We start from the raw sequence: 15,942 nt of genomic DNA on the forward strand, positions 1-15,942 counted from the left end.
TAGATTTTAGACACGTTTCTATTTTTGCGACACATGTTTAGCTTGCATCGCATGTTTTGCGTGCACTTTACATTTTTGATTTTTTCGTGACATTTAAATCATAAAAACCATTTCTATTTCTGCGACACATGATTAGCTTGCGTCGCATGTTTTGGTGCACACTTGACATTTTCGTTTTTTTCGTGACATTTCGATTTTAGACACCGTTTCTATTTTTGCGACACGTTTAGCTTAAGTCGCATGTTTTGCGTGCACTTCACATTTTCGATTTTTTCGTGACATTTAGATCATAAAAACCATTTCTATTTCTGCGACACATGATTAGCTTGCGTCGCATGTTTTGGTGCACACTTGACATTTTCGTTTTTTTCGTGACATTTCGATTTGAGACACCGTGTCTATTTCTGCGACACATGTTTAGCTTGCGTCGCATGTTTTGTGTGCACTTCACATTATCGATTTTTTTTGACATTTAGATTTTAGACACCGTTTCTATTTTTGCGACACGTTTAGCTTGCGTTGCATGTTTTGGTGCACACTTGACATTTTTGTTTTTTTCGTGACATTTAGATTTTAGACACCGTTTCTATTTTTGCGACACATGTTTAGCTTGTGTCGCATGTTTTGCGAGGGCACGGTGTAAGGCACTTGACCAGCCAGTGCACACAGCTGCCTCCTGACCAATCAGAGCACCCCAGGCCACCCAGTCGATCAAGAGAGCACATCAGCTTTCATATTAATCAGCGCACGTACGACCCATGAAGAGCACATCAGCTTTCAGATTAATAAGCGCACATACGGCCACCTGACCAACCAGAAGACCCAGGGTCCAACTGACCAGTCAGAGCACACAAGGCAACCTGACCAATCAGAGCACCCTAGCTTTGTGTCCTAACTTTGCACGATACGGCACTGTGGCCATTTCTATTTATGCGACACATGATTAGCTTGCGTCGCATGTTTTGGTGCACACTTGAAATTTTCTATTTTTTTTGTGACATTTCGATTTTAGACACCGGTTCTATTTTTGCGACACATGTTTAGGTGCACACTTGACATTTTCGTTTTTTTCGTGACATTTAGATTTGACACGTTTCTATTTTTGCGACACATGTTTAGCTTACGTCGCATGTTTTGGTGCACACTTGACATTTTCTTTTTTTTCGTGACATTACGATTTTAGACACCGTTTCTATTTTTGCGACACATGTTTAGCTTGCGTCGCATGTTTTGTGTGCACTTCACATTTTCGATTTTTTTCGTGACATTTAGATTATAAAAACCATTTCTATTTCTGCGACACATGATTAGCTTGCGTCACACGTTTTGCGAGGGCACGGTGTAAGGCACTTGACCAGCCAGTGCACACAGCTGCCTCCTGACCAATCAGAGCACCCTAGCTTTGTGTCCTAACTTTGCACGATATGGCACAGTGGCCATTTCTATTTATGCAACACATGATTAGCTTGCGTCGCATGTTTTGGTGCACACTTGACATTTTCGATTTTTTTGTGACATTTAGATTTTAGACACGTTTCTATTTTTGCGACACATGTTTAGCTTGCGTCGCATGTTTTGGTGCAGACTTGACATTTTCGTTTTTTTCGTGACATTTCGATTTTAGACACCGTTTCTATTTCTGCGACACATGTTTAGCTTGCGTCGCATGTTTTGCAAAGGCACGGTGTAAGGCACTTGACCAGCCAGTGCACACAGCTGCCTCCTGACCAATCAGAGCACCCCAGGCCAACCGGTCGATCAAGAGAGCACATCAGCTTTCAGATTAATCAGCGCACGTACGGCCCATGAAGAGCACATCAGCTTTCAGATTAATAAGCGCACGTACGGCCACCTGACCAACCAGAGGACCCAGGGTCCAACTGATCAGTCAGAGCACACAACGCAACCTGACCGATCATAGCACCCTAGCTTTGTGACATTTCTATTTTACACACCGTTTCTATTTTTGCGACACATGTTTAGCTTGTGTCGCATGTTTTGCGTGCACTTCACATATTTGATTTTTTTCGTGACATTTAGGTTTTAGACACCGTTTCTATTTCTGCCACACATGTTTAGCTTGTGTCGCATGTTTTGCGTGCACACTTCACATTTTAGATTTTTTTCGTGACATTTCTATTTTAGACACCGTTTCTATTTTTGCGACACATGTTTAGCTTGTGTCGCATGTTTTGCGTGCACTTCACATTTTTTATTTTTTTCGTGACATTTCTATTTTAGACACCGTTTCTATTTTTGCGACACATGTTTAGCTTGTGTCGCATGTTTTGCGTGCACTTCGAATTTTCGTTTTTTTTCGTGACATTTAGATTTTAGACACCGTTTCTATTTCTGCGACACATGATTAGCTTGCGTCGCATGTTTTTGTGCACACTTCACATTTTCGATTTTTTTCGTGACATTTCTATTTTAGACACCGTTTCTATTTTTGCGACACATGTTTAGCTTGCGTCGCATGTTTTGCGAAGGCACGGTGTAAGGCACTTGACCAGCCAGTGCACACAGCTGCCTCCTGACCAATCAGAGCACCCCAGGCCAACCGGTCGATCAAGAGAGCACATCAGCTTTCAGATTAATCAGCGCACGTACGGCCCATGAAGAGCACATCAGCTTTCAGATTAATAAGCGCACGTACGGCCACCTGACCAACCAGAGGACCCAGGGTCCAACTGACCAGTCAGAGCACACAAGGCAACCTGACCGATCATAGCACCCTAGCTTTGTGACATTTCTATTTTAGACAACGTTTCTATTTTTGCGACACATGTTTAGCTTGTGTCGCATGTTTTGCGTGCACTTCGAATTTTCGATTTTTTTCGTGACATTTAGATTTTAGACACCGTTTCTATTTCTGCGACACATGTTTAGCTTGCGTCGCATGTTTTTGTGCACACTTCACATTTTCGATTTTTTTCGTGACATTTCTATTTTAGACACCGTTTCTATTTTTGCGACACATGTTTAGCTTGTGTCGCATGTTTTGGTGCACACTTCACATTTTCGATTTTTTTCGTGACATTTCTATTTTAGACACCGTTTCTATTTTTGCGACACATGTTTAGCTTGCGTCGCATGTTTTGCGAAGGCACGGTGTAAGGCACTTGACCAGCCAGTGCACACAGCTGCCTCCTGACCAATCAGAGCACCCCAGGCCAACCGGTCGATCAAGAGAGCACATCAGCTTTCAGATTAATCAGCGCACGTAAGGCCCATGAAGAGCACATCAGCTTTCAGATTAATAAGCGCACGTACGGCCACCTGACCAACCAGAGGACCCAGGGTCCAACTGACCAGTCAGAGCACACAAGGCAACCTGACCGATCATAGCACCCTAGCTTTGTGACATTTCTATTTTACACACCGTTTCTATTTCTGCGACACATGTTTAGCTTGTGTCGCATGTTTTGCGTGCACTTCACATTTTTTATTTTTTTCGTGACATTTCTATTTCAGACACTGTTTCTATTTTTGCGACACATGTTTAGCTTGTGTCGCATGTTTTGCGTGCACTTCGAATTTTCGATTTTTTTCGTGACATTTAGATTTTAGACACCGTTTCTATTTTTGCGACACATGTTTAGCTTGTGTCGCATGTTTTGGTGCACACTTCACATATTTGATTTTTTTCGTGACATTTAGGTTTTAGACACCGTTTCTATTTCTGCGACACATGTTTAGCTTGTGTCGCATGTTTTGCGTGCACACTTCACATTTTAGATTTTTTTCGTGACATTTCTATTTTAGACACCGTTTCTATTTTTGCGACACATGTTTAGCTTGTGTCGCATGTTTTGCGTGCACTTCACATTTTTTATTTCTTTCGTGACATTTCTATTTTAGACACCGTTTCTATTTTTCCGACACATGTTTAGCTTGTGTCGCATGTTTTGCGTGCACTTCGAATTTTCGATTTTTTTCGTGACATTTAGATTTTAGACACCGTTTCTATTTCTGCGACACATGATTAGCTTGCGTCGCATGTTTTTGTGCACACTTCACATTTTCGATTTTTTTTGTGACATTTCTATTTTAGACACCGTTTCTATTTTTGCGACACATGTTTAGCTTGCGTCGCATGTTTTGCGAAGGCACGGTGTAAGGCACTTGACCAGCCAGTGCACACAGCTGCCTCCTGACCAATCAGAGCACCCCAGGCCAACCGGTCGATCAAGAGAGCACATCAGCTTTCAGATTAATCAGCGCACGTACGGCCCATGAAGAGCACATCAGCTTTCAGATTAATAAGCGCACGTACGGCCACCTGACCAACCAGAGGACCCAGGGTCCAACTGACCAGTCAGAGCACACAAGGCAACCTGACCGATCATAGCACCCTAGCTTTGTGACATTTCTATTTTAGACAACGTTTCTATTTTTGCGACACATGTTTAGCTTGTGTCGCATGTTTTGCGTGCACTTCGAATTTTCGTTTTTTTCGTGAAATTTAGATTTTAGACACCGTTTCTATTTCTGCGACACATGATTAGCTTGCGTCGCATGTTTTTGTGCACACTTCACATTTTCGATTTTTTTCGTGACATTTCTATTTTAGACACCGTTTCTATTTTTGCGACACATGTTTAGCTTGCGTCGCATGTTTTGCGAAGGCACGGTGTAAGGCACTTGACCAGCCAGTGCACACAGCTGCCTCCTGACCAATCAGAGCACCCCAGGCCAACCGGTCGATCAAGAGAGCACATCAGCTTTCAGATTAATCAGCGCACGTACGGCCCATGAAGATCACATCAGCTTTCAGATTAATAAGCGCACGTACGGCCACCTGACCAACCAGAGGACCCAGGGTCCAACTGACCAGTCAGAGCACACAAGGCAACCTGACCGATCATAGCACCCTAGCTTTGTGACATTTCTATTTTAGACAACGTTTCTATTTTTGCGACACATGTTTAGCTTGTGTCGCATGTTTTGCGTGCACTTCGAATTTTCGATTTTTTTCGTGACATTTAGATTTTAGACACCGTTTCTATTTCTGCGACACATGTTTAGCTTGCGTCGCATGTTTTTGTGCACACTTCACATTTTCGATTTTTTTCGTGACATTTCTATTTTAGACACCGTTTCTATTTTTGCGACACATGATTAGCTTGCGTCGCATGTTTTTGTGCACACTTCACATTTTCGATTTTTTTCGTGACATTTCTATTTTAGACACCGTTTCTATTTTTGCGACACATGTTTAGCTTGCGTCGCATGTTTTGCGAAGGCACGGTGTAAGGCACTTGACCAGCCAGTGCACACAGCTGCCTCCTGACCAATCAGAGCACCCCAGGCCAACTGGTCAATCAAGAGAGCACATCAGCTTTCAGATTAATCAGCGCACGTACGGCCCATGAAGAGCACATCAGCTTTCAGATTAATAAGCGCACGTACGGCCACCTGACCAACCAGAGGACCCAGGGTCCAACTGACCAGTCAGAGCACACAAGGCAACCTGACCGATCATAGCACCCTAGCTTTGTGACATTTCTATTTTAGACACCGTTTCTATTTTTGCGACACATGTTTAGCTTGTGTCGCATGTTTTGCGTGCACTTCACATTTTTTATTTCTTTCGTGACATTTCTATTTTAGACACCGTTTCTAGTTTTCCGACACATGTTTAGCTTGTGTCGCATGTTTTGCGTGCACTTCGAATTTTCGATTTTTTTCGTGACATTTAGATTTTAGACACCGTTTCTATTTCTGCGACACATGATTAGCTTGCGTCGCATGTTTTTGTGCACACTTCACATTTTCGATTTTTTTTGTGACATTTCTATTTTAGACACCGTTTCTATTTTTGCGACACATGTTTAGCTTGCGTCGCATGTTTTGCGAAGGCACGGTGTAAGGCACTTGACCAGCCAGTGCACACAGCTGCCTCCTGACCAATCAGAGCACCCCAGGCCAACTGGTCAATCAAGAGAGCACATCAGCTTTCAGATTAATCAGCGCACGTACGGCCCATGAAGAGCACATCAGCTTTCAGATTAATAAGCGCACGTACGGCCACCTGACCAACCAGAGGACCCAGGGTCCAACTGACCAGTCAGAGCACACAAGGCAACCTGACCGATCATAGCACCCTAGCTTTGTGACATTTCTATTTTAGACACCGTTTCTATTTTTGCGACACATGTTTAGCTTGTGTCGCATGTTTTGCGTGCACTTCACATTTTTTATTTCTTTCGTGACATTTCTATTTTAGACACCGTTTCTAGTTTTCCGACACATGTTTAGCTTGTGTCGCATGTTTTGCGTGCACTTCGAATTTTCGATTTTTTTCGTGACATTTAGATTTTAGACACCGTTTCTATTTCTGCGACACATGATTAGCTTGCGTCGCATGTTTTTGTGCACACTTCACATTTTCGATTTTTTTTGTGACATTTCTATTTTAGACACCGTTTCTATTTTTGCGACACATGTTTAGCTTGCGTCGCATGTTTTGCGAAGGCACGGTGTAAGGCACTTGACCAGCCAGTGCACACAGCTGCCTCCTGACCAATCAGAGCACCCCAGGCCAACCGGTCGATCAAGAGAGCACATCAGCTTTCAGATTAATCAGCGCACGTACGGCCCATGAAGAGCACATCAGCTTTCAGATTAATAAGCGCACGTACGGCCACCTGACCAACCAGAGGACCCAGGGTCCAACTGACCAGTCAGAGCACACAAGGCAACCTGACCGATCATAGCACCCTAGCTTTGTGACATTTCTATTTTAGACAATGTTCTATTTTTGCGACACATGTTTAGCTTGTGTCGCATGTTTTGCGTGCACTTCGAATTTTCGTTTTTTTCGTGAAATTTAGATTTTAGACCCCGTTTCTATTTCTGCGACACATGATTAGCTTGCGTCGCATGTTTTTGTGCACACTTCACATTTTCGATTTTTTTCGTGACATTTCTATTTTAGACACCGTTTCTATTGTTGCGACACATGTTTAGCTTGCGTCGCATGTTTTGCGAAGGCACGGTGTAAGGCACTTGACCAGCCAGTGCACACAGCTGCCTCCTGACCAATCAGAGCACCCCAGGCCAACCGGTCGATCAAGAGAGCACATCAGCTTTCAGATTAATCAGCGCACGTACGGCCCATGAAGAGCACATCAGCTTTCAGATTAATAAGCGCACGTACGGCCACCTGACCAACCAGAGGACCCAGGGTCCAACTGACCAGTCAGAGCACACAAGGCAACCTGACCGATCATAGCACCCTAGCTTTGTGACATTTCTATTTTAGACAACATTTCTATTTTTGCGACAGATGTTTAGCTTGTGTCGCATGTTTTGCGTGCACTTCGAAATTTTGATTTTTTTCGTGACATTTAGATTTTAGACACCGTTTCTATTTCTGCGACACATGATTAGCTTGCCCTGCATGTTTTGGTGCACACTTCACATTTTCGTTTTTTTTAGTGACATTTCTATTTTAGACACCGTTTTTATTTTTGCGACACATGTTTAGCTTGTGTCGCATGTTTTGGTGCACACTTCACATTTTCGATTTTTTTCGTGACATTTCTATTTTAGACACCGTTTCTATTTTTGCGACACATGTTTAGCTTGTGTCGCATGTTTTGCGTGCACTTCGAATTTACGTTTTTTTCGTGACATTTAGATTTTAGACACCGTTTCTATTTCTGCGACACATGATTAGCTTGCGTCGCATGTTTTTGTGCACACTTCACATTTTCGATTTTTTTCGTGACATTTCTATTTTAGACACCGTTTCTATTGTTGCGACACATGTTTAGCTTGCGTCGCATGTTTTGCGAAGGTACGGTGTAAGGCACTTGACCAGCCAGTGCACACAGCTGCCTCCTGACCAATCAGAGCACCCCAGGCCAACCGGTCGATCAAGAGAGCACATCAGCTTTCAGATTAATCAGCGCACGTACGGCCCATGAAGAGCACATCAGCTTTCAGATTAATAAGCGCACGTACGGCCACCTGACCAACCAGAGGACCCAGGGTCCAACTGACCAGTCAGAGCACACAAGGCAACCTGACCGATCATAGCACTCTAGCTTTGTGACATTTCTATTTTACACACCGTTTCTATTTTTGCGACACATGTTTAGCTTGTGTCGCATGTTTTGCGTGCACACTTCACATTTTAGATTTTTTTCGTGACATTTCTATTTTAGACACCGTTTCTATTTTTGCGACACATGTTTAGCTTGTGTCGCATGTTTTGCGTGCACTTCACATTTTTTATTTTTTTCGTGACATTTCTATTTCAGACACTGTTTCTATTTTTGCGACACATGTTTAGCTTGTGTCGCATGTTTTGCGTGCACTTCGAATTTTCGTTTTTTTTCGTGACATTTAGATTTTAGACACCGTTTCTATTTTTGCGACACATGATTAGCTTGCGTCGCATGTTTTTGTGCACACTTCACATTTTCGATTTTTTTCATGACATTTCTATTTTAGACACCGTTTCTATTTTTGCGACACATGTTTAGCTTGCGCCGCATGTTTTGCGAAGGCACGGTGTAAGGCACTTGACCAGCCAGTGCACACAGCTGCCTCCTGACCAATCAGAGCACCCCAGGCCAACCGGTCGATCAAGAGAGCACATCAGCTTTCAGATTAATCAGCGCACGTACGGCCCATGAAGAGCACATCAGCTTTCAGATTAATAAGCGCACGTACGGCCACCTGACCAACCAGAGGACCCAGGGTCCAACTGACCAGTCAGAGCACACAAGGCAACCTGACCGATCATAGCACCCTAGCTTTGTGACATTTCTATTTTACACACCGTTTCTATTTTTGCGACACATGTTTAGCTTGTGTCGCATGTTTTGCGTGCACTTCACATATTTGACTTTTTTCGTGACATTTAGGTTTTAGACACCGTTTCTATTTCTGCGACACATGTTTAGCTTGTGTCGCATGTTTTGCGTGCACACTTCACATTTTAGATTTTTTTCGTGACATTTCTATTTTAGACACCGTTTCTATTTTTGCGACACATGTTTAGCTTGTGTCTCATGTTTTGCGTGCACTTCACATTTTTTTTTTCTTTTCGTGACATTTCTATTTCAGACACTGTTTCTATTTTTGCGACACATGTTTAGCTTGTGTCGCATGTTTTGCGTGCACTTCGAATTTTCGATTTTTTTTTTGACATTTAGATTTTAGACACCGTTTCTATTTCTGCGACACATGATTAGCTTGTGTCGCATGTTTTGGTGCACACTTCACATTTTCGATTTTTTTCGTGACATTTCTATTTTAGACACCGTTTCTATTTTTGCGACACATGTTTAGCTTGTGTCGCATGTTTTGGTGCACACTTCACATTTTCGATTTTTTTCGTGACATTTCTATTTTAGACACCGTTTCTATTTTTGCGACACATGTTTAGCTTGCGTCGCATGTTTTGCAAAGGCACGGTGTAAGGCACTTGACCAGCCAGTGCACACAGCTGCCTCCTGACCAATCAGAGCACCCCAGGCCAACCGGTCGATCAAGAGAGCACATCAGCTTTCAGATTAATCAGCGCACGTACGGCCCATGAAGAGCACATCAGCTTTCAGATTAATAAGCGCACGTACGGCCACCTGACCAACCAGAGGACCCAGGGTCCAACTGACAAGTCAGAGCACACAAGGCAACCTGACCGATCATAGCACCCTAGCTTTGTGACATTTCTATTTTACACACCGTTTCTATTTATGCGACACATGTTTAGCTTGTGTCGCATGTTTTGCGTGCACTTCACATATTTGATTTTTTTCGTGACATTTAGGTTTTAGACACCGTTTCTATTTCTGCGACACATGTTTAGCTTGTGTCGCATGTTTTGCGTGCACTTCACATATTTGACTTTTTTCGTGACATTTAGGTTTTAGACACCGTTTCTATTTCTGCGACACATGTTTAGCTTGTGTCGCATGTTTTGCGTGCACACTTCACATTTTAGATTTTTTTCGTGACATTTCTATTTTAGACACCGTTTCTATTTTTGCGACACATGTTTAGCTTGTGTCTCATGTTTTGCGTGCACTTCACATTTTTTTTTTCTTTTCGTGACATTTCTATTTCAGACACTGTTTCTATTTTTGCGACACATGTTTAGCTTGTGTCGCATGTTTTGCGTGCACTTCGAATTTTCGATTTTTTTTTTGACATTTAGATTTTAGACACCGTTTCTATTTCTGCGACACATGATTAGCTTGTGTCGCATGTTTTGGTGCACACTTCACATTTTCGATTTTTTTCGTGACATTTCTATTTTAGACACCGTTTCTATTTTTGCGACACATGTTTAGCTTGTGTCGCATGTTTTGGTGCACACTTCACATTTTCGATTTTTTTCGTGACATTTCTATTTTAGACACCGTTTCTATTTTTGCGACACATGTTTAGCTTGCGTCGCATGTTTTGCAAAGGCACGGTGTAAGGCACTTGACCAGCCAGTGCACACAGCTGCCTCCTGACCAATCAGAGCACCCCAGGCCAACCGGTCGATCAAGAGAGCACATCAGCTTTCAGATTAATCAGCGCACGTACGGCCCATGAAGAGCACATCAGCTTTCAGATTAATAAGCGCACGTACGGCCACCTGACCAACCAGAGGACCCAGGGTCCAACTGACAAGTCAGAGCACACAAGGCAACCTGACCGATCATAGCACCCTAGCTTTGTGACATTTCTATTTTACACACCGTTTCTATTTATGCGACACATGTTTAGCTTGTGTCGCATGTTTTGCGTGCACTTCACATATTTGATTTTTTTCGTGACATTTAGGTTTTAGACACCGTTTCTATTTCTGCGACACATGTTTAGCTTGTGTCGCATGTTTTGCGTGCACACTTCACATTTTAGATTTTTTTCGTGACATTTCTATTTTAGACGCCGTTTCTATTTTTGCGACACATGTTTAGCTTGTGTCGCATGTTTTGCGTGCACTTCACATTTTTTATTTTTTTCGTGACATTTCTATTTTAGACACCGTTTCTATTTTTGCGACACATGTTTAGCTTGTGTCGCATGTTTTGCGTGCACTTCGAATTTTCGTTTTTTTTCGTGACATTTAGATTTTAGACACCGTTTCTATTTCTGCGACACATGATTAGCTTGCGTCGCATGTTTTTGTGCACACTTCACATTTTCGATTTTTTTCGTGACATTTCCATTTTAGACACCGTTTCTATTTTTGCGACACATGTTTAGCTTGCGCCGCATGTTTTGCGAAGGCACGGTGTAAGGCACTTGACCAGCCAGTGCACACAGCTGCCTCCTGACCAATCAGAGCACCCCAGGCCAACCGGTCGATCAAGAGAGCACATCAGCTTTCAGATTAATCAGCGCACGTACGGCCCATGAAGAGCACATCAGCTTTCAGATTAATAAGCGCACGTACGGCCACCTGACCAACCAGAGGACCCAGGGTCCAACTGACCAGTCAGAGCACACAAGGCAACCTGACTGATCATAGCACCCTAGCTTTGTGACATTTCTATTTTACACACCGTTTCTATTTTTGCGACACATGTTTAGCTTGTGTCGCATGTTTTGCGTGCACTTCACATATTTGACTTTTTTCGTGACATTTAGGTTTTAGACACCGTTTCTATTTCTGCGACACATGTTTAGCTTGTGTCGCATGTTTTGCGTGCACTTCACATTTTAGATTTTTTTCGTGACATTTCTATTTTAGACACCGTTTCTATTTTTGCGACACATGTTTAGCTTGTGTCGCATGTTTTGCGTGCACTTCGAATTTTCGATTTTTTTCGTGACATTTAGATTTTAGACACCGTTTCTATTTCTGCGACACATGATTAGCTTGCGTCGCATGTTTTTGTGCACACTTCACATTTTCGATTTTTTTCGTGACATTTCTATTTTAGACACCGTTTCTATTTTTGCGACACATGTTTAGCTTGCGTCGCATGTTTTGCAAAGGCACGGTGTAAGGCACTTGACCAGCCATTGCACACAGCTGCCTCCTGACCAATCAGAGCACCCCAGGCCAACCGGTCGATCAAGAGAGCACATCAGCTTTCAGATTAATCAGCGCACGTACGGCCCATGAAGAGCACATCAGCTTTCAGATTAATAAGCGCACGTACGGCCACCTGACCAACCAGAGGACCCAGGGTCCAACTGACCACTCAGAGCACACAAGGCAACCTGACCGATCATAGCACCCCAGCTTTGTGACATTTCTATTTTACACACCGTTTCTATTTATGCGACACATGTTTAGCTTGTGTCGCATGTTTTGCGTGCACTTCACATATTTGATTTTTTTCATGACATTTAGGTTTTAGACACCGTTTCTATTTCTGCGACACGTTTAGCTTGTGTCGCATGTTTTGCGTGCACATTTCACATTTTCGATTTTTTTCGTGACATTTCTATTTTAGACGCCGTTTCTATTTTTGCGACACATGTTTAGCTTGTGTCGCATGTTTTGCGTGCACTTCACATTTTTTATTTTTTTCGTGACATTTCTATTTTAGACACCGTTTCTATTTTTGCGACACATGTTTAGCTTGTGTCGCATGTTTTGCGTGCACTTCGAATTTTCGTTTTTTTTCGTGACATTTAGATTTTAGACACCGTTTCTATTTCTGCGACACATGATTAGCTTGCGTCGCATGTTTTTGTGCACACTTCACATTTTCGATTTTTTTCGTGACATTTAGATTTTAGACACCGTTTCTATTTTTGCGACACATGTTTAGCTTGCGCCGCATGTTTTGCGAAGGCACGGTGTAAGGCACTTGACCAGCCAGTGCACACAGCTGCCTCCTGACCAATCAGAGCACCCCAGGCCAACCGGTCGATCAAGAGAGCACATCAGCTTTCAGATTAATCAGCGCACGTACGGCCCATGAAGAGCACATCAGCTTTCAGATTAATAAGCGCACGTACGGCCACCTGACCAACCAGAGGACCCAGGGTCCAACTGACCAGTCAGAGCACACAAGGCAACCTGACCGATCATAGCACCCTAGCTTTGTGACATTTCTATTTTAGACAACGTTTCTATTTTTGCGACACATGTTTAGCTTGTGTCGCATGTTTTGCGTGCACTTCGAATTCTCGATTTTTTTCGTGACATTTAGGTTTTAGACACCGTTTTTATTTCTGCGACACATGTTTAGCTTGTGTCGCATGTTTTGCGTGCACACTTCACATATTTGATTTTTTTCGTGACATTTAGGTTTTAGACACCGTTTCTATTTCTGCGACACATGTTTAGCTTGTGTCGCATGTTTTGCGTGCACACTTCACATTTTAGATTTTTTTCGTGACATTTCTATTTTAGACGCCGTTTCTATTTTTGCGACACATGTTTAGCTTGTGTCGCATGTTTTGCGTGCACTTCACATATTTTATTTTTTTCGTGACATTTCTATTTTAGACACCGTTTCTATTTTTGCGACACATGTTTAGCTTGCGTCGCATGTTTTTGTGCACATTTCACATTTTCGATTTTTTTCGTGACATTTCTATTTTAGACACCGTTTCTATTTTTGCGACACATGTTTAGCTTGTGTCGTATGTTTTGGTGCACACTTCACATTTTCGATTTTTTTCGTGACATTTCTATTTTAGACACCGTTTCTATTTTTGCGACACATGTTTAGCTTGCGTCGCATGTTTTGCGAAGGCACGGTGTAAGGCACTTGACCAGCCAGTGCACACAGCTGCCTCCTGACCAATCAGAGCACCCCAGGCCAACCGGTCGATCAAGAGAGCACATCAGCTTTCAGATTAATCAGCGCACGTACGGCCCATGAAGAGCACATCAGCTTTCAGATTAATAAGCGCACGTACGGCCACCTGACCAACCAGAGGACCCAGGGTCCAACTGACCAGTCAGAGCACACAAGGCAACCTGACCGATCATAGCACCCTAGCGTTGTGACAGTTCTATTTTACACACCGTTTCTATTTTTGCGACACATGTTTAGCTTGTGTCGCATATTTTGCGTGCACTTCACATATTTGATTTTTTTCGTGACATTTAGGTTTTAGACACCGTTTCTATTTCTGCGACACATGTTTAGCTTGTGTCGCATGTTTTGCGTGCACATTTCACATTTTAGATTTTTTTCGTGACATTTCTATTTTAGACACCGTTTCTATTTTTGCGACACATGTTTAGCTTGTGTCGCATGTTTTGCGTGCACTTCACATTTTTTATTTTTTTCGTGACATTTCTATTTTAGACACCGTTTCTATTTTTGAGACACATGTTTAGCTTGTGTCGCATGTTTTGCGTGCACTTCGAATTTTCGTTTTTTTCGTGACATTTAGATTTTAGACACCGTTTCTATTTCTGCGACACATGATTAGCTTGCGTCGCATGTTTTTGTGCACACTTCACATTTTCGATTTTTTTCCGTGACATTTCTATTTTAGACACCGTTTCTATTGTTGCGACACATGTTTAGCTTGCGTCGCATGTTTTGCGAAGGTACGGTGTAAGGCACTTGACCAGCCAGTGCACACAGCTGCCTCCTGAACAATCAGAGCACCCCAGGCCAACCGGTCGATCAAGAGAGCACATCAGCTTTCAGATTAATCAGCGCACGTACGGCCCATGAAGAGCACATCAGCTTTCAGATTAATAAGCGCACGTACGGCCACCTGACCAACCAGAGGACCCAGGGTCCAACTGACCAGTCAGAGCACACAAGGCAACCTGACCGATCATAGCACCCTAGCTTTGTGACATTTCTATTTTACACACCGTTTCTATTTTTGCGACACATGTTTAGCTTGTGTCGCATGTTTTGCGTGCACTTCACATATTTGATTTTTTTCGTGACATTTAGGTTTTAGACACCGTTTCTATTTTTGCGACACATGTTTAGCTTGTGTCGCATGTTTTGCGTGCACACTTCACATTTTAGATTTTTTTCGTGACATTTCTATTTTAGACACCGTTTCTATTTTTGCGACACATGTTTAGCTTGTGTCGCATGTTTTGCGTGCACTTCGAATTTTCGTTTTTTTTCGTGACATTTAGATTTTAGACACCGTTTCTATTTCTGCGACACATGATTAGCTTGCGTCGCATGTTTTTGTGCACACTTCACATTTTCGATTTTTTTTGTGACATTTCTATTTTAGACACCGTTTCTATTTTTGCGACACATGTTTAGCTTGCGTCGCATGTTTTGCGAAGGCACGGTGTAAGGCACTTGACCAGCCAGTGCACACAGCTGCCTCCTGACCAATCAGAGCACCCCAGGCCAACCGGTCGATCAAGAGAGCACATCAGCTTTCAGATTAATCAGCGCACGTACGGCCCATGAAGAGCACATCAGCTTTCAGATTAATAAGCGCACGTACGGCCACCTGACCAACCAGAGGACCCAGGGTCCAACTGACCAGTCAGAGCACACAAGGCAACCTGACTGATCATAGCACCCTAGCTTTGTGACATTTCTATTTTACACACCGTTTCTATTTTTGCGACACATGTTTAGCTTGTGTCGCATGTTTTGCGTGCACTTCACATATTTGACTTTTTTCGTGACATTTAGGTTTTAGACACCGTTTCTATTTCTGCGACACATGTTTAGCTTGTGTCGCATGTTTTGCGTGCACTTCACATTTTAGATTTTTTTCGTGACATTTCTATTTTAGACACCGTTTCTATTTTTGCGACACATGTTTAGCTTGTGTCGCATGTTTTGCGTGCACTTCACATTTTTTATTTTTTTCGTGACATTTCTATTTTAGACACCGTTTCTATTTTTGCGACACATGTTTAGCTTGTGTCGCATGTTTTGCGTGCACTTCGAATTTTCGTTTTTTTTCGTGACATTTAGATTTTAGACACCGTTTCTATTTCTGCGACACATGATTAGCTTGCGTCGCATGTTTTTGTGCACACTTCACATTTTCGATTTTTTTCGTGACATTTCTATT

At 42.6% G+C, this 15,942-nt stretch overlaps 2 protein-coding genes and 2 long non-coding RNA genes across 4 annotated transcripts in view; 1 reads left to right on the forward strand and 3 right to left on the reverse strand.

The window, feature by feature from the left end:
- Nucleotides 1-15,942, forward strand: part of cuedc1a (CUE domain containing 1a) — a 529,149-nt gene that overhangs the window by 285,697 nt on the left and 227,510 nt on the right. The gene's annotated exons all lie outside the window — the stretch shown is intronic.
- Nucleotides 1-15,942, reverse strand: part of si:dkey-65j4.2 — a 71,569-nt gene that overhangs the window by 3,313 nt on the left and 52,314 nt on the right. The window lies entirely within an intron of this gene.
- LOC148679646 (uncharacterized) lies at nucleotides 1,934-4,366 on the reverse strand. Its single transcript, XR_015944881.1, has 3 exons — nucleotides 4,077-4,366; nucleotides 2,959-3,334; nucleotides 1,934-2,866 (listed from the first exon to the last, which is right to left on the reverse strand). It is a non-coding gene; the product is annotated as an uncharacterized LOC148679646 (long non-coding RNA).
- LOC148679647 (uncharacterized) lies at nucleotides 8,081-11,563 on the reverse strand. The gene is made up of 3 exons (XR_015944880.1): nucleotides 10,335-11,563; nucleotides 9,701-10,238; nucleotides 8,081-9,084 (listed from the first exon to the last, which is right to left on the reverse strand). It is a non-coding gene; the product is annotated as an uncharacterized LOC148679647 (long non-coding RNA).

Source organism: Danio rerio, chromosome 10 (genome assembly GCF_052040795.2).
Source record: "Danio rerio strain M-AB ecotype USA chromosome 10, GRCz13ab, whole genome shotgun sequence".
NCBI lineage: Eukaryota > Metazoa > Chordata > Actinopteri > Cypriniformes > Danionidae > Danio > Danio rerio.